At 43.1% G+C, this 19,932-nt stretch overlaps 1 protein-coding gene across 2 annotated transcripts in view; it reads right to left on the reverse strand.

Moving 5' to 3' along the window:
• Positions 1–19,932, reverse strand: part of aopep (aminopeptidase O (putative)) — a 329,712-nt gene that overhangs the window by 57,014 nt on the left and 252,766 nt on the right. The window lies entirely within an intron of this gene.

Genomic DNA, 19,932 nt, shown 5'->3' on the forward strand with positions numbered 1-19,932 from the left:
ATCAGCGTGTATAGAGCCGTTGTCATACCCACGCTCCTGTTCGTCTCCGAATCATGGGTCCTCTACCGGCATCACCTACAGCTCCTAGAACGCTTCCATCAGCGCTGTCTCCCTTCCATCCTCAACATTCATTGGAATGACTTCATCACCAACATCGAAGTAATCGAGCTGGCAGAGTCTGCAGGCATCGAAACCATGCTGCTGAAGACCCAACTGCGCTGGGTGGGTCACGTCTCCAGAATGGAGGACCATCGCCTTCCCAAGATCATGTTATATGGCGAGCTCTCCACTGGCCACCGAGACAGAGGTGCACCAAAGAAGAGGTACAAGGACTGCTTAAAGAAATCTCTTGGTGCCTGCCACATTGACCACTGCCAGTGGGCTGATATCGCCTCCAACCATGCATCTTGGCGCCTCACAGTTCGGCAGGAAGCAACCTCCTTTGAAGAAGACCGCAGAGCACACCTTACTGACAAAATACAAAGGAGGAAAAACCCGACACCCAACCCCAACCAACCAATTTTCCCTTACAACCATGCCTGCCTGTCCCGCATCGGACTTGTCAGTCACCAATGAGCCTGCAGCAGACGTGGACATACCCCTCCATAAATCTTCATCCACGAAGCCAAGTCAAAGGTTAGATAGTTTGACAACTATACGACTGCAGTTTTTGTTCATCCTTCTTATTTGTCTTTATTCTAAATTATATAGGCAAGAGTCTTTAAAAGATTAAATAAAATACATATTTATCTCAGATAAATTTACATAGATTGGGTATGGAAGAACAAACAAAATTGAGTGCCCATTTTACACAGATAGAGATAAAAGAGGCAATGAGTTCATTACAAAATAACAACTCTCTGGGAGAAGATGATTTCTGTCTGAAGTTTATTAAGAATTTAAAGTTTTATTGATTCCTATTTTTATGAAAATTTTAGATCAAGCATCAACAACAAATACTCTCCCAAAATCTTTTTCAACAGCAATAACTAATGTGATACCAAAAAAAATTACAAGATTCTTGTAAAATATTGGTGAATAGAATGCCAAAATTATTACCCAAGTTAAAAAATAAGGTTCAAACAGGTTTTATAAAAAAGAGGCAATCGTCTGAAAATGTGGCTAGATTAATTTGTATTATACACTTAGCACGAAAAAGAAAAGATTTAAGTGTTGCAGTGGCTTTAGATACAGAAAAAGCATTTGATAGATTGGAGTGGGACTTTTTGTTCATGATCTTGGATAAATTTGGATTTGGTAAAACTTTTATAAATTAGTTTAAGGCATAATATAATCCTAAAGATAAAGTAGTGACTAATGGACAAATATCTGCTCCATTTCAATTGATGAGATCCAATAAACAAGGATTTCCCTTATCTCCAGCTTTGTTTATATTAGCTGTAGACCCACTAGCAGAGGCAATCAGGAGCAATTTGGATATTAAGGAATTTAAGGTTGGTCAAGAAGAGCATAAAATTAGTTTATTTGCAGTTGATGTTCTAATATATTTGACAGAACCTGAGATTTTTTTGCAAAAAATATATTTTAAGTTCAAAGAATATGGTAATATTTCTGGTTACAAAATAAATTGGAATAAAAGTGAAATTATGCCCTTTATGGAAGGAGATTATACTTATTGTCAAAGAAGTACTCAATTTAAATGGTCAAAATTTGAGATTAAATATGTAGAGATTGGTGTAGATAATAATTTTGTTTAAATTATTTAAATTGAATTATCTGCCATTACTCAAAACAGTTTTCATTTATTAAAAATAGATTTTTATTTATAATGTTAGTATGAAGGGTTCAATGTATTAAGACGAATATATTCCTAATATATTTTTCAAATATGTAAGGAAATTTCTATGGAAAGGTAAAATGCCAAGCATTTCTATAGAAAGATTAACATGGAAATATGAATTGGGAGGCCTACAGCTTTTGAACTTCTTATTACCAAGCAGCTCAAATTAGATTAGCTGAGGAATTTATATATAAATGGGATTCAAAATTAATGATTGGTGTTTAAAAAAAACACTATTGTTGAAACATTTGATTACCGTTTGGAACAAAATAAATGACGAAATTGGAACAAAAGGAAGTATATTGCACAAGATGCCTCCAATTCAAAATGACCTTGTACCTTTTTTCCAAAGGATAATCAAATTTTAATTACTTGTTTCATAAAGGCATTAAAAGTATTGAAGATTGTTACGAACAAGCTCTATTGATGTCATTTGAACAATTAAGAAATAAATATGGAATATCTAGCAACACTCCTGTTATTTTCAACTGAGCGGATATTTAAGGGAAAAGTTAGGTCCAGCTACATTATCTACTTGTAGTGAGGTGGAAACTCTCATTAGGAAGGGAAATACTAAGAAATTTACTTCTGCAATGTATCTTACACAACAAAAATTGAATTGAAAATTAAATCAGATCTATCAATGTTTCAGGTGCAGTAAGGAGGTGGGAACTTTCTTGCATTCAACTTGGTCATGTTCCAAGGCAAGACCTTTTTAGGTAGACTTGGGGAATTTTTTAAGAACAGGTTACAGTTGTTGTATTTCCACTAAATTCAGATTTATTTTTATTGGGAAATATAGAAGGAACAAGACCCAACTTAAAACTATCAACATACAATTAAAATTTGTTAAAATTGCATTAGTGGTGGCAGGGTAATGTATTGCAGTGACCTGGAAATCAGATTCACATTTGTGATGGAAAGGTGGAATGCAAAAATTCAAAGTTGTAATACCTTGGAGAAAATTACATATAATTTGAGAAATATGGTATATCTCTGCAAATTTTGTGCCCGTATATGCAAATTTTAGGTACAAATATGTAGTGGTGTTCTTCCAGCCTCTTGAGACCTGTGATAATATAAATTCTGGAGAAATCCTGTTTGTTGGATATCGATTCTCCGAGCAATCCATGAAGCTTTTTCTTTACTTTTATTTTACTATACATTATATTTTTTATATATATATATATATATATATATATATATATATATATAAACATCTTTGGAGGTGGGGGAGGGTTGAGTGGGGGGAGTTATAACCATCATGTAAGTATTGAAACTCTTAAATTTAAACTCTCATTGTTTTATATAATTGTTTATTAATTCCGTATGGAAAATTTTTTAATGGAATATTCAAAAAAGAATCTTCTTATTTGTCCCTCATCCTATAGTTTCCGAGTATTCTTAGTAAGTGTACAAAGCTGGCTTCAGCTTGGACTGACCTTGCAGGTTTAGACATTGAAGACATCAGGGTGTCATTTCTTCTCAAAAACCTGGCTCAATTACATCCATAGTTTGGCTGAGTGCCAATTATAAGTCCCTATAGACAATAGATTAAAGGTTTGTCGCATTAGCATGGTTGACATAGTGGTTAGCACAGCACCAGCGATTGGGACCAGGCTGCCAATCCTGCAGTCTGGAAGGAGTTTGTACATTCTCCCCATGTCTGCATGGGTTTTACCAGGAACTCCAGTTTCCTCCCAACATTTGAAACGTACTAGGGTTGTAGGTTAATTGGGTGCCACAGGATCGCGGCTGAAATGGCCTACTACTGTACTGTATGTTTAAATTAGCCATTTAAAATTTAAACTTACATATTTTTAGTTGGTGATTGAACTTTTGTTTTTATAAAATCACACTAATTCAAAATAGTACTAAAAATGTAAAACCCAAGAAAGATTTATATCCTGAATGCAGTATTGCTTCAAAAGTGAAATTGGAATACCAATGCAATCTAGCACTAGCGTCAAATAGTCCAATGCTTCACACAACTGTCAGGCCTGATTCACAGAAATAGCTTTAATATTTAAATGAAGTAAACTACTACAAACTAAAAACAAAAATTTAGACAAACACAAAAGCTGCAGTTGCTGAAATCTTGAGCAGACAAAGGAACTCAGTAGGTCAAAGAACATCATGGGTAGATATGGTCAGTCAACATTTTGGGTCTGAACTCTTATCAAAATTAAAAGGGAAAGGGAGTGATGTTATGTACACAGAGGGGGAAAGAAGCTGGGGAAGGATAGAACAGAAGGCATAAGGGGAAGAGAGACAGGGAAATACTAAGTGCAGAAGTAGGTAAAGAGATAGAAAAAGTGAAACCAGATCAGACAATTGAGTTCAACAGTTGAAGACAAAGGGGTTGAAAAGGAGAAACTCAGAAGATAGCAGCTGATTGTCAATCGAGTTCAACAGTTGAAGGGAAATTGAGGTCAGATGACCCAAATATTACTATAAAAGTGAGGGACTGTGCAGCGGAGCAGCCATTGTTGGAGTGGGCTGAGTCAGAGTGAAAAGGCTTTGGCTCAAGGGGCTATGGCAAATAGAGGCTGAAGTGGTAGTACAGGAATTGAAGAAAGGGCTACCCTATTCAAGGAAAAAAGATTCAGGAGGAAGGCACAGGAAAGGGTAGTATAACACATCATATATTTTTGTCCTCTAGTCAAAGGCAATGCGAATGGCAGCCAAGGCAGAATGTGGGTTGTCAGGGAAGCCAGTAGTATCCCTAACATCTTTATCTGCGAGAAGTGCATCCAACTCCAGCTCCTTACAAGTTAAGGGTTGGAGCTGGAGTTGGATGAACCCCATATCATTCAGGAGGTGGAAGGAGTGAAAGACAGGAGTTAGAGTAATGCTATCACACCTCGGAAACAGGAGGAGGGTAGACAGGTAACAGGAGAAGGAAAGAGAACAAGCAGGCAGTGCAGGGACTCCTGTGACTGTTCTCCTCAATAACAATATACGATTTTGGATATTGTTGAGGACGACTTACCAGGGACAAGCCACAGTGATCAGGTCTCTGGCACGGAGTCTAGACCTATGGCTAAGAAGGGGAGGAGGGGGCGAGCTGCAGACATAGGGGATTCATAATTAGGGGGACACGCAAGAGTTTCTGTGGAAGGGATCAGGAATCCCAGATGATATGTTCCTTCCCTGGTGCCAGGGTCCGATAGATCTCAGATCAACTTCACGGCATTCTCAGGAGGGAAGGTGAGTAGCTAGATGTCGTGGTCCATGTAGGACCAATGATATGGGTAGGAAGGGAGGAGATGTTTTGCAAGGAGAGTTCAGGGGTTTAGGAGCTAGGTTGAAGGATATGACCTCCAGGGTTGTGATCTCAGGATTGCTATCTGTGCCACAAGCCACTGAGGTTAGAAATATGAGGATAATGCAGCTTAACACTTGGCTAAAGACATGGTGTAGAAGGGAGGGCTTCGAGTTTCTGGACCTTTGGGCTTTCTTCCAGGGAAAGTGGGACCTGTTCCAACGGGATGGTTGCAGTGAACTGGGATTCACTGGTAGTGTGTTGTGCTGATGGCTGGCTCCACCCCCATCTGCTCACATACAACCCCGGTTTCCTGCCTAAACCCAGAACCCTTCTGACGACTACTGTGAGACCCTACTCTCAGTTATAAACTAATAAAAGCACTGTTCTCTCTCCAATCGTGAGAGCTTTTATTCACACTACAATTTTATTAGATTTATCCCTAAATGATGGAAGCACTACTCAAGACAGGCATGCTGCTGACAGACCCTCTATCCCCCGATGCGGCTGAGGAGTTCACGTACTGGCTAGACTGCTTCCAGGCCTACTTCAACACGACCAGAGATGTGTTCCACACTGATGAACTCAGGAGGTCTGCACTCATTTCGACGGTAGGAATGAAAGGGCATGCAGTCAACAGGGACTACACTACATATGATGCTGCTTTGAGGCATTGAAGGTTCAGTACCTGAAGTCACAAAATGAAGCCCTAGGGAGATACTTCGCCAATGGCCAGGAGTAACCATCGATGACTACCTGCTGGATTTGTGGACGCTTACCAAGATGTGCAGGTATGAGTCGCGTTCATGAATAAGAACAGATCCGGGACACTCTAGTTGTGGGGGGTCCGCTCGAGGTACATGAGGCAGTGACTGCTCAAGTTGGTTAAGAAAGACCTGACTAGTCATATTGAATTGGCCAAATCATTGGAACAGGCCAAGCTCAAGAACGACAAGCTCGAAACCAGCAAGCTCCCTTTCAAGGACCGGCTGCTCCAGCTATCCCTGCTCTCACGGCTGCCACTTCCCATGCTAAGGATCACTCCTGTGCTAGGGAGTGCTTTTTCTGCGGCCAGAGCCAGCATCCCTGATCTCGTTGCCCGGCAAAAGACTCAGTGAGTTCCAGCTGTGGCAAGAAAGGACATTGGGTGAGGGTTTGCCATGCAATGGGAAGTCCACGGCCTGCACCACTCCTGGATCCGATTCCAGCCCCAAGCCATCTGCCCCGAATTCACCCAAACCCTCTTGCTGCACTACACATCGACAGAGGGTGGCAGTCAGGAAACGGCCCAAAAAGACTCAGTGGCCATCTTGCCGTGACTCAAATTCAAACTCTGTGCAGTCCCCGTCAGAGGAGGAAGAAGGGTGGCCATCGTGCAGTGCCACGAGGTCAATGCCATCTTATCTACGCAGGGCAACCCAGTACTGTGGGGGCCACTTGAGTGAAGAGTACAGAATCTCCGGGGTCCTAGTCATATTGGTTCTAGACCAGGACAGACCTCACCAGCTCAGCAACTCTAGTGACTGTGAAGGTAAACGGACATTCCACTAAATGCCTAATTGACACAGGTGCATTTGTCGTTTGATGAATTGTTTGCTTTGGTGCTGTTGGGTCTGAACTTCCTGTGTCATGACCTTGGAGTATTCTGGTCCCCTCCCCCCCCCCCGCCCCCCCGTAACAGTTTGGAACAGAGGGCCTCTAAAATCAGAACCCATATGCAACCTCTCCACACTTAATATTGACCCTCCACCTCTCTTCCCGAATCTGTCCCCAGACTGCAAACCTATTGCTACGAAGAGAAGAAGGTACAGCACAGCAGACCAAGATTCACACTGGCAGGAAGTCCTTCCTATTGCACTCCATTCCATCTGGTCGCTACTATGTACCGCAACCAACACTACTCCCCATGAGCTCCTATTCAATTTCAAAAGAAGGTCGGCATCGGGATCTACACTCCGAAACTGGCTCACCACTCTTGGTCCAGTCCTTCTCAGGAAGCATGCGAGGAGAAGCAAGACCGACCCCCTGGTGGAAAGGATGAAACTGCTCCATGCCAATCCCACATATGCCTATGTGGAGTACTGGATGGCAGAGAGGATACAGTCTCCATCAGGGACCTGACACCCACTGCAACAGAGGGTCCGTTGCCTAAAATGCCCTGCGAGCCATGGAGCTCATTCTTGTCACCCCCAGTCAGGGCCTCAGGGGATCTGGTTCAGGAGGAAAGTGCATCCCCCTCTACCGTAGAGTCAGAGACCCAGCCCACCTCTTCTCCCTCACAAGGGGACCAGAAAACCCAAGGAGTCCAAGGTCCCCCGGTGCAAATCTGTAAATAATTATTTTTTTGACATCTTTTCTGAATCCATGTTCTCTGTCTTCATTCACAGACCCTAAATTCTGCAGGATGGGGTGAATGCAGTGAACTGGAATTCACTGGTAGTGTGTTGTGCTGATGGCTGGCCCCGGCTCCCGGCTCTGCCCCCATCTGCCCACATGTAACCCCGCTTTCCCACCTAAACCCAGAGACTTTCTGAAGACTACTGTGAGACCCTAACCTCAGTTATAAACTAATAAAAGCATTTGCTCCCCCTCCAGTTGTGAGAGCTTTAATTGACGCTACAATGGGGACAAATATAATTCCTTGTGGCAAAGTTTGCGTTTGCTAGTGCTGCTCCAGGGGACTGAAACTAGATTTTCAAGGAGTCTGGAACCAGAGTGCCAGAGAAGAGAGTGGAGAAGGGAAAAGATTATGTGAAAATTGCATGCAACTTTTAAAAATTTTAAATTGAGACAAATAGCCATTTCGCCCCACACATCTATTACAGTACAAGGAGCATTGTAGGAAAGGCAGACAAGCTTAGAGTGTATATTGGCATGTAGAAATATGGCACTGTGGCCATCAGTGAAACTTGGTTGAAGGAGGGGCAGGACTTCTGTTACTTTAGACAATAGAACAGGGGGAATGAAACGGGAAGGAGTCAAGGAAAATATCACAGCTGTGCTCGGCAGGACACACCAGAGGGCTCATCAACTTGGGTTATATGGGTGGAACTGAGGAACAGGAAAGTTTTGATCACAATCATGTGGTCATTTGACCACAATTGTATTATCTGTAGAGGCAGCAGAAAACGTAAGGTTGTGGTAGTAGGAGATTTTAACTTGCCACATTGACTGGGACTCCAAGACTGTAAAAGGGCTGGATGGCTTGAGTTTGTTAAATGTGTAGAGGAAAGTTTTATAAATTTGTATGTTCAGAAGTAGCAACTGGAGAGAATGCAATACTTGATCTCCTATGAGAGAATGAGACAGGTCAGGTGACTGGTCAAGTGATCACAATTCCATCAGCCTCAAGTTAATTATGGAGAAGGATAGGTCTTGGCCTCGAATTGACATTCTAAATTGAAGGCTAATTTTGAGGAAATCACAAGATAAAGGATCAGAAGTAGGTCATTCAACCCATCGAGTCTTCTCCGCAAATCCACTGAGCTTAATTGTTCTCGCATCTCATACCAACTTCTGGCCTTTTCCTCATATCCTTTGATACCTTGGCTAATTAGATACCTATCAATCTTGCCCTTAAATTCCCCCAATGATCACGCCTCCACAGCTGCATGTGGCATCAAATTCCACAAATCCATGACCCTCTTGGTGAAAGAAAATTCTCCTCATCTCAGTTTTAAATAGGTACCTTCTAATTCTAAGACTGTACCCTCTTGTCCTGGATTCACCCATCAAGGGAAACATCTTATTCACATCTACTCTGTCCAATCCTTTCAGCATTTGAAATGTTTCTGAGACCCCCTCTCATTCTTCAAGAGCTGTTAAACGTTCCTTATATGTTAGCCCTTGCATTCCAGGAATCATCCTGGTAAATCTTGTCTGAACTCTCTCCAACATTATTACATCCCTTCTAGGATAAGGGGCCCAAAATGCACACAGAACTTCAAATGAGGTCTCACCAGTACCCTATAGAGCCTCATCAACACCTCTTTACTCATACTCTATTCCTCTTGAAATGAAAGCCAATATAGCATTCACTTTCTTTTCTGCCGATCCAACCTGGTGGTTAACCTTTAGGTTATTCTGCCTGTCCCGCATCGGACTTGTCAGCCACAAACGAGCCTGCAGCTGACGTGGACTTTTTACCCCCTCCATAAATCTTCGTCCGCGAAGCCAAGCCAAAGATTCTGCACAAGGACTCCCAAGTCCCTTTGAACTTTGAATTTTCTCCCCACCCAAATAATAATCTCCCTGTTTATTTCCTCTTTCAAAATGTACAACTGTACATTTCTCAACATTGTATTTCATCTGCCATTTCTTTGCCCACTCTCCCAAGCTGTCCAAGTCTCTCTGTAACCTTTTGGTTTCTTCAACACATTCAACTCCACCACCTATCTTGGTGTCATCTGCAAACTTCGCCACAAAACTATTCGTTCGATAATTTAAATCATCAAGATACATTGTTAAAAAGCGGCCCCATCACCAACCCCTGCGGAACACCACTAGTAACCAACAACCAACCAGAACAAGATACCTTTATTCCCACCCTTTGCTTCCTGTCTATCGGCTAATGCTCCACCTAATCAAATATCTTTCCTGCAATTCAATTTTTTTTAAATTTTAGCCTTAAACTCTCTTGTTACCCACATTTGTGCCATTTTTCCATTCATAATTTTCCTTTTTCTTGGAATCTATCTATCCTGCACTTTATTTCTTGTAGAAATATCATCCAATTCTGCTCTGCTGTCCCTCCTTCTAGTTTACTTTTCCAGTCAACTTGAGCCAGTTCCTCTCTCATACCACTGTAATTTCCTTGTTCCACTGAAATATTGACACACCTGACATCAGGTTTTCCTTTTCAAATTTGAAACTGAACTCTCATCATGTTATGATCACTACTTCCTAAGGGTTCCATTACATAACCTCAGGTTCATTATGCATCACCCAATCCAAAACCGCCGATTCCTTGTTGGGCTTATTGAGAAGTTGCTCCAAAAAGCCATCCCGTAGGCATTCTATAAACTCTCTCTCCTGAGATCGAGTACCTGCCTGACTTAACCAATCCCCTTTCATGTTTAAATCCCTCAATTATTTTGACATTTTCCTTCTGACATGCTTTTTATATTTCCAGTCTGTAACACCAAAGTCCCAGACAAAAGTGGGAAAAAAGTTTAAAAGTCTAGAATATTCTAAGAAAACATCTAAAAGGGAGGAGTCACGTGATGGAGTAGTGGCCGGACGGTGAACTCCAGCCCTCTCCAGAAAAGTCGGGAAAAACAAAGGAAAACACAAAGGCACAGAAATAAAAGTTACAGAAAAGTGAGTATAAAGGTGGAAAGAAGATGGCGACAAAAAAAGAAAAATCGAAAGCAACGGTAAGAAGAGAGGAAGAGAAGACAAAGGAGGAAAAAGGTGAAGGCCTTACCTGTCCGAAGAGGCCCGCTGCGGAGAGAGAAACCCGCTCCCTCAGGTCGGTAAATAATGGACTACAAAAATGGCTCGCAGAGCCGAGTAAAAGTGCGCAACCGCGCATGCGCGATACTTCGCGCATGCGCGATGCGAATGAAAAAAGACACACCGACGGGAGGGGGGACCAGCTGGGGAGTCGATCTCCACAGCCGGCAACGACAGCTGCAGAACACCTGCAGCAAGAAGAGACCACAGAAGACAATAGAAACAAGAAAGAAGAGGAGGAAAGGGCACCAAAGAAACAACAGATGGCCAACCCAGAGGAAGAAGAAGAGGAAGAGGAAGAGTACAGTGAAATAGAAGAAGAAAAGAAAGGCAAGGTAAAGGATATACTTGCTCTTATTAAAGGATACATGGAGTCATTTAAAGAATGGCAAACACAGGAATTTAAGGATTTAAGAAAAAGAATAAACAACACAGAAGAGAAAATAAATAAAATGGAGATGACCTTAACAGAAATGGGAAAGAAAATGGACAAGATGGAAGAGCGGGCAGTAGCAGCAGAAATGGAGGTAGAAGACTTAAAAAAGAAATTGGAGAAATCTAATAAAAAAACTAAAGAGACACAAGAACTACTAGCTCAAAAAATAGATACAATGGAAAACCATAACAGAAGAAATAACATAAAGATAGTGGGCCTTAAGGAAGATGAAGAAGGCAAGAATATGAGGGAGTTTATAAAAGAGTGGATCCCTAAGACCCTAGGATGTCCAGAACTACAGCATGAAATGGAAATAGAAAGGGCACATAGAGTATTGGCCTCTAAACCACAACCACAACCAAAACCAAGATCTATTGTAGTAAAATTCCTAAGATATACTACAAGAGAAAAGGTACTGGAGAAGACAATGGAAAAAGTAAGAGAGGGCAACAAACCACTGGAGTATAAAGGGCAAAAAATCTTCATTTAACCAGATATAAGTTTTGAACTCCTAAAGAAGAGAAAAGAGTTCAATACAGCAAAGGCGATTTTTATGGAAGAAAGGGTATAAATTTATACTAAAGCATCCAGCGGTATTGAAAATATTTATTCCAGGACAACAAAACAGACTATTCTCGGATCCAGAAGAAGCACGAAAATTTGCAGAACAATTACAAAAATAGACTGAGGGAGGAAGACGGGTAATGAGAGTTAAAATGATCACGATTGATATGTATGTGGGTAAAGACAAAAATAGACTGAGGGATGAAGACGGGTAATGAGAGTAAAAATGATCACGATTGATATGTATGCGGGTAAAGAGGTATAAGAGTGAATAGAGACAATGAGAATACATGAATGTATCTGTACTTAGAGGAAAATATAGATAGTATAGACAAGAATTAATAAGGGAAGGTAATGGAATAGAGAGAATAAGGAGGGAATTAAAAGAGTGACCTTTGTGACATATGAAAAGTGAAATCTTTTCTGGGGGAGGCGGGGTGGGGGGAAATAGCGGTCACTGCAAAATCAGTTGACGCTTGCGAGTGGATTCGCAAATCCAAATGGAGAGGGGAGATGTGGTTGTCCGACAAGGGATAAAGGACAACTCAGGAGGTGAAGGGGAGATTGGGGATAAATAAGATAGAAATAGGAGAATAAGGAAAATGTTGGATGTTGTAGGAATGTTGTCTTATAAAGAGTTGAAAATAAGAAAACAGAAATGGAAAAGGAGGAAAGGTAATGATGGAAAAACGGAAAGAGAAGATAAACAAAATATAAAAGGGCTACGCTGAACTATATGTCTTTAAATATTAATGGAATACATAACCAAATTAAAAGGAAGAAACTACTAAATTTAAATGAATAAATGTATTCCATTAGAAAAAATAACATATAGGTTAAGAAATAATATTGAAATATTCGAACAAGTATAGGAGCCTTATATTAAATACAATAGCGAAAACCTACCGGGGACAAACATTACCTAAGTTGATGGAAGGAGAAGGAAAGAAAAGAATGGACTCAGTAGAATTTCTGGTGTAATTTTGTTGAATGACAACATTGTCTGACTGGCTTAATGCAACCTAGATTGTATACCTAAAATGGATGAGGGGGGGTGGGGGGGTGGTTTGGGAGGAAAGGGGGGGGGGGGAGAAAAAGTCACTGTATATGTGTGAAAAAGAAATAGTGTACAACATGGCTAATGTGATTTATGGTGTGAAAAATAAAAAAAATTAAAAAAAAAAAGAAAACATCTAAAAAGACAATAAAGGCTCTTACCTTATCCTAATGGGGAAGAAAAGCTGCAGCCAAGGGAAGACAGCCAACAAGCTGGGAGGATCTGCCGCTGCCTGAGCAAGCCCATCTCGTGGAAGCCAAGATAGCGCTTCCAGCTCCAGGCCTGATGCCCGAAGAGGCTCGACATTAGAGGCCAACCCACCAAAGTGCGAGGCTCGCCCGAGAAGTTGGCCTCAGGTGACTCCGAACCCAGGAAAGCTACCGGTATGGTGTAGTCCCCCACTGAGCTTCAGGAAATTAGGGGCCCGCAGGGGAAACCGAGCTCCAGAGCATGGCACGCATCATGTTCTTTCTCTCCCCTCCCTGAAAACAGTGTGTGAAGCGTGCCTGAGAGTGCAGTGCAATGGGCTGTGGGGCAGACTCACCTGGGGGAGCTGGAGACCTTAACCCCGTGTCAAGGGATGGTTCCACTGTGGATCCCAGTGAGGAAGACTTGGATGACAGCCTGGAGGGAGACACTGGTGTTGGACCTGGGACTCATCACAGCAGCAGCCTGGCATCAACAAAAAGGAGAGTGGGCACAGAGCCCTTACTGCAGGACATATTGCAGGCTATGCTGAGCATGGAGAGAAGACTGGCTAACTATATAATAAGATGGACAAATGAGAGATTGCCCTTACTGGTTTAGCTGAAAGGGTAACTGAATCGGAGGACAGAACTGGTAATAGCGAAGATAGAATAATCAAACTGGAGACTGAACTTGCCGCTTGGGAGACGGAGAGGGGATGCCTCTGGCAGAGGATAGATACTCTGGAAAACCATAGTCAGAAGAATACTATTAAAATTGTGGGGCGGCCAGAGGGTCGGATCCCGTGGGTTTTTCCCAACCATTGGCTCCCAGAGATCCTAGGAAAGAGCCCATCGGACTCCCTCTCTACATCTGGGCCCCGGACAGAGACCACACTTGGTCCTGGTGAAACTTTTGCATCACCAGGATTGTTAGAAGGTTTTAAGGGCGACAGTCGGGGCGAAAGCGAGGTGGGGGGACGATGAAACTGGAGGGGAAAAAGATACTATTTTATCCAGATATAAGAGCGTCCCTCCTTAAGCAGAGTAAAGAATTTGATCCAATAAAGAGGATGGCAAAACAAAAAGGGTACGAATGTGTCCTAAGGTACCCGGCAAGTCTAAAAGTTATAATGCTGGGAGGCAAAAGAAAATTTTTGTTGGAGGCCAGAGAATTTGTGAAGTGGCTGCCAGACTGCCAGAAATAATATACGTGGAGGTAATGCCTAACGGTTAATGGTACTATTTTTTGTTGTATCGAAGTACTCGAGATGGCAGAGGCCGACAGCATCGAATCTACGCTGCTGAAGATCCAACTGCGCTGGGTAGGTCACGTCTCCAGAATGGAGGACCATCGCCTTCCTAAGATCGTGTTATATGGCGAGCTCTCCACTGGCCACCGTGACAGAGGTGCACCAAAGAAGAGGTACAAGGACTGCCTAAAGAAATCTCTAGGTGCCTGCCACATTGACCACCGCCAGTGGGCTGATATCGCCTCAAACCGTGCATCTTGGCGCCTCAGTTTGGCGGGAAGCAACCTCCTTTGAAGAAGACTGCAGAGCCCACCTCACTGACAAAAGACAAAGGAGGAAAAACCCAACACCCAACCCCAACGAACCAATTTTCCCCTGCAACCGCTGCAACCGTGTCTGCCTGTCCCGCATCGGACTTGTCAGCCACAAATGAGCCTGCAGCTGACATGGACATTTACCCCCCTCCATAAATCTTCGTCCGCGAAGCCAAGCCAAAGAAAGATATGAATATACTGTTGAAAATATTGTAAACAAATTATGGGAAGAATATTTGGAAAGGAAATGGTCCAGGAGGGGGATAGGGGTAGAGTGGCAAGAGGTAGATGGGTGCAAAATGCACAACCTTTAGAAACTCGGGGGAATGGTGATGGTATGGAGGGTAAAATCACCAGAAGTTTGGGGGGAGGAAGAGTTAGAGGAAATTAGAGGCGAGAAGGAAAGTATATGGCCAAGGGGTTCATGGCCAGTGTAGTATCTTTTGTTGTCTTTGTTTTTTTTCCCTTTTCCTTTAGTTGTACATTTCTTTATTTACTTACCCTTCTGGGGCATTTGTTTTATCTATTCAGGGTTTGTTGCCTGTTTCTACCTTTTGCCCAAGATACATAAACCCAACCATCTGGGTAGACCCATTGTTTCTGCTTACTCTTACCCCATCAAACTTGACTATTTTTTCTCCCCTGGTCCAATCCCTCCCCACCTACATCCATGATAACTCACATGCCCTCCATCTCTTCAATGGCTTCAGATTCCCCAAACTGGACTATCTCATCTTCACGATGGATGTCCAATCCCTTTATACCTCTACCCCCTGTACAGAAGGTCTCAAAGCATTTTGCTTCTTTCTTGACCAGAGACCTGACCAGTCACCCTCTTCAGCCTGGTAGAATTTGTCCTCACTCTGAACAATTTCCCCTTTGATTCATTGCACTTCCTCCAAATCAAAGGAGTAGCCATGGGTAACTGCATGGGTCCCAGCTATGCCTGCCTGTTTGTGGACGATGGAGCAATCCATGCTGCAAGCCTACACAGGCAAGGCCCCTCAACCCTTCTTCCATTATATTGATGACAATATTGGGGCTGCCTCATGCATCCACAATGAGCTTGTCCTCTTCTCTGACTTCGTTGTGAACTTCCACCCCAATCTCAAACACCTGGTCCATCTCTGACAATATTCTCCCCTTTTGGATCTCTCTGTCTCCATCTCAGGAGACACGCTTTCCACATGTATTACAAACCCAACACTTCCACAACTACACTTTCCCACCATGTCCCCTGCAAGGATTCTATTCTCTCGCATTTTCTCAGGATGAGGTCTTCCAGTCCAGATCATCTGAAATGTCTGCCTTCTTCCACAAGCGTGGCTTCCCCTCTACCACCAAAGTCCTCACCAACATCTTCTCCACTTCCCGCTCATCTGCCCTGGTCCCCTCTGCCCCTAGACTTAACAAATACAGATTTCCCCATGTCCTTATCTACTACCCCACTAACCTCTCCATCCAACACATTATCCTCTGGAGTGTTTTGGCACTTATAATGAGATCCAATTAACAGACTTCCATGGGAACCGCTCCCTCATACATTTATCCCTCCCTCCCTACCAACAGCCCCACCCCCCACCCCGTTACCTTCCCTTGTGGCCACAGGAGCCACACTTGCGCTCACACCTTCTCCCTAGTCCGGGGCCCCAAACAGGGCTTTCAAGTGGAGCAACACTTCACTTGTGTATCCACAGGATCGATTTACTATATCCAGTGCTCCCTTTGAGACCTTTTCTACATCAGAGAGATTGGGCCCAGACTGGGAGATTTCTTCGCTGAGCATTTTTGCTCTGTCCGCACCAGTGACAGGGACCTCTCAGTGACCAACCATTCCAGTTCTGTGACCTACTCCCCTACTCATACGTCTGTCCATGGCCTCATCTACTCTTCCACCAAGACCATCCGTAAATTTGAGTAACACCTGATTTTCCATCTGGGCACTCTCCAGCCAGATGCCATTAACATCGGCTTCTCCAGTTTCTGCTAATCTGCTTTCCTTTCCCCATCCTTTCTCTTCCCCATCATTTTTTCACCTCATCTCTCCACCCCCTTCCCTCTCTATTCACCTAGCCATCCCTCCTCTCCCTGCTTGCTGCTGAGCCCTGCTTCCCTTCTCCAATAACCTTCTGCCTTTATGATCATGGTCCTTCTCCCACGCCTCCCCCTTATCTTTTTTAAATTCAGACGCCTTCCGACATTATTTCCCATACCTTGATGAAGGGCTCAAGCCTGAAACATCAGTTATGTATCTTTATCTTTGCTACATAAAGGATACTGTTTGACCTGCTGACTTTTCCAGCATTGTTTTTACTTTAACCACAGTGTCTGCTTTTTACTTCAGAAACCAAGTTACAGGGAAAGGTTAAACAGGTTAGGACTTTATTCCCTGGAGCTGAGAAGAATAAGGGTATTTTGATAGAGGTATTTAAAATTATGAGAGGGAATAGACAGAGCAAATGTAGATAGGCTTTTTCCACTGAGTGTAGGTGAGATACAAACAAGAGGACATGGGTTAAGAGTAAAAGGGGAAAAGTTTCGGCAGAATGTGAGGGGGAACTTCTTCACACAGAGTGGTGGGGGGTGTGGAACAAGCTGCCAGCTGAAGTGGTGAATGTGGGCTCATTTTTAACATTAAAGAAGAATTTCAACAGGTATATGGATGGGAAAGGTATGGAGGACTATGGAATGAGTGCAGGTCAGTGGGACTAGGCAGAAAAATAATTTGGCAGACAAGTAGGGCTGAAGTTAATGATCTATAGGGGTGGATATTTACCTTGATTAGAAAAATCAATGTTCACGCAATAGGCTGTCCAGGAGGAATATGATGTATAGTTCCTTGGCTTGCATTTGGCCTCACCCTGGTATAATGGACAAGACCAAAAACAGACATGTCACTGTAAGAATGGTTAAAATGGTTGGCTATAGGACGCTCAAGATTAGACCCTAAACAAAGTGAATGCATTGAGGAAAGCGGTCACCCAATCTGCCTTTGGTCTCACTGATGTAAAGGAGGCCTTTACACAAAATGCAGTAGATTAGGTGCATGTAAAGCTCTGCCTCACCTAGAATTCTGTTTGAGACCCTGGATAGAGGTAAGGGGGGGGGGGGGGGTGGGGGTGGGGGAGAGATGTAGGGACAAGTTTTGCACTTCCTGCAATTCCAGCAGAAAGTATGTAAAGGGGTGGAAGGATGGGTGGGAAGGGAAGAGTGGATTAAGAAATCTCAAAGTGACTTAGCCCCATGAAAAGCAAATGAAGTGGAGAAGGGAAGATGTAGCTGGTGGGATTGTGCTAAAATTGGTAGAAGGGCTACATTTCAATGCAAAGGCTGATGGAGTTGCAACTAAGGACCAGAGAGACTCTGTCCTTGTGCTGTTTGGTGTACTCAGTGTGGCCTCTTTTCCACTGAGCAGAACAAAGGGAGATTGGGTGAATGCTTTACCAAACACCTATATTTCATTTGTGGATCTAAACTTTAGCTTCCTTAACCAGTTTAACTCCCTCAACCATTTCTGATATATTGGTTCTTGGCTTCATCCACTGTCATAAGCTTGAGGAACAACACATCTTATGCCTTTTGAACAACCTGTAGCAACACTATGGCAGCACTAAAACTCCCAAAAGGCATTGAAACGGCTATGTGACGTCAGTGCGTGGTGATGTCAGCACGTCGGGCATGTGATTCAGGCTTTAAAAAGTTGCGTGAGTTTTGAAGAGTAAAACTGCTTGATTCACGCTAAAGACGCCCTGCATGATTATTTCATCTTGTCCACTGTGATTCCAGTGGCCACAATTGATGACCCTGATGAGTCCAAAAATGTATTTTTGGACAAACACGGACTCTGCAGACGTTGCTGTGAAGCAACCATCTTTCTGGACAGCTGAGCCTGAACTATGGTTCCAACAGTCTGAAGCACATTTCACCTTTGCAAAGTCGAATTGGACAACATTCGTTATTACCATCTTGTCGGTGCCCTGGACCAGGCCATCGCTAAGAGGTCGGTGACTTCCTACGGGATCCACCACATGCCAGCAAGCATGACGCTTTAAAAACACTTAAGTGTATATGGTATGTCCCGTAGGGAAAGGGCAGCCAAACTATAGATTGGGAGACTGTGCCCCTTCAGAACTAATAGATAAAATGCTGTTCCTAGCATCTGGCAAAAGGCTCAATATGTTATTCAAGCAGCTTTTTTTTTTAAAGAGCGAATTCCAGATTATATTAGGTTCTTGTTATCCAAGTGTTCATTTGAAGACCCAAGAGATGTAGTGGCAGAGGCAGACATTCTATGTTTGGCTAAAAAGGGCAGCAAGGAAAGACAAGTCTAGACAACCAACCCCTCTACTCTTGACCTCGTGTCACTCCCTACAAACAGACAATGCCCCAAAACGGGCTAGCAGTCTGTGGACACATCATCTTAGTGTTATTATCACAGGCATTGGGGAATAAATGCTCCCAAATACCTTCTACCCTGCCCATTTGCAGGAAATGCCCAGGACCACCACCAATAAGGGCTGTGGCGGTTGGCGAGAAACCTGCAAGTCTACTGTATGTATGGGACCAGTTGTCCCCGCGAAAATTTTTGGTGGACACGGGTTCACATGCCATCCTACCCAGGACCTACAATCACGAACAGTTAACAGTTCCAACATTCTGACCTTTGGCACCAGGAAGATGAATGTCAATTTCGAGAATCATCTCTACACTTGTCCATTTATTAAAACAGCTGTATCCCAATCTTTGCTTGGTGCAGATTTTCTTCGGGCTCATTCATTCCTCATTAACTTAATAGGGCATCTGCTAATAGATGGAACTACCTTTCAGACCATTGCTCTGGCAGATGCCTATACCCCTGCTCTGCACCTCCAAACATTAAGTAAACCAGTGGATGAATTCTCCAAGCTGTTGGAAGATTTCCTTGAGATTACTACCCTACAATTTTCTGCCTCCACTGTAAAGCACAGTGTTACTCACCGCATTTGTACTAAGGGCCCATCTATCCATGCTAAAGTACGTCGCTTGCCTCTAGAGAAGCTGTGATTAATTAAAGAAGAGTTTGCCAAGATGGAGAACACTCTTCCTTTGTGCCCGAAGACCTCAAAAAGTGCAAATGTCTTCGTCCATAGGGGAACACTTGGTCATCCTTTGCAGATGCCTTACGAAGGATCTTATAGGATACTCAGACAAACTAGGTAAACTTGAATTTTAGACATTGGAAGGAAGCCACAGTCTTTCACTATTGACAGGCTTAAACCAGCTTGTGTGGACAAGACTTCTTCACTGAAGCAGCCAATAGTTTGTCGCAGAGGTCGACCACCTAAAAGACACACACCTTTCTGCTGGTTCTGGATGGAGGCAGTGTAGCGGCACTATGGTGGCACTTCATCTCCCAGAAGGCATTGAACTGGCTATATATCAGTGCATGATGACATCAGTGTATGTGATTCAGGCTTTAAAAGATCGCGCAGGTTTCGAAGAGTAAATCCATTTGATTCACTCTAAAAATGCCTTGCGTGGTTATTTCATTGTGTTCACTGTGATTCCAGTGGTCACAAACCCTAAATTTACAAGCATGAACATTGATTTTTCTAATTTTAGGT

This window comes from Narcine bancroftii, chromosome 1, assembly GCF_036971445.1.
Source record: "Narcine bancroftii isolate sNarBan1 chromosome 1, sNarBan1.hap1, whole genome shotgun sequence".
NCBI lineage: Eukaryota > Metazoa > Chordata > Chondrichthyes > Torpediniformes > Narcinidae > Narcine > Narcine bancroftii.